This window comes from Diadema setosum, chromosome 17, assembly GCF_964275005.1.
Source record: "Diadema setosum chromosome 17, eeDiaSeto1, whole genome shotgun sequence".
In the NCBI taxonomy this organism is placed as follows: Eukaryota; Metazoa; Echinodermata; class Echinoidea; order Diadematoida; family Diadematidae; genus Diadema; species Diadema setosum.
In genome coordinates, this window is record NC_092701.1 from 4302458 (window position 1) to 4302671 (window position 214).

The window sequence follows — 214 nt, forward strand, 5'->3', positions numbered from 1 at the left end:
CTAGAGGGCGGCAGTCAACCCGCTCCGCTTGCGTTTCACCAGCGGCCATGTAAAATCATAGAGCTGTATTTACGTATAATACCCTATGTGTAAAATCGAGAGAGTTGATAAGACAGTACGATCTTTGTACAACGAGTAAAGCCTTCCGTCCGAAAAACCGTCTGCTGAGTAGTCTGGACTGGACAACAGGTCTTCGTGACGATGAACAGCCAAA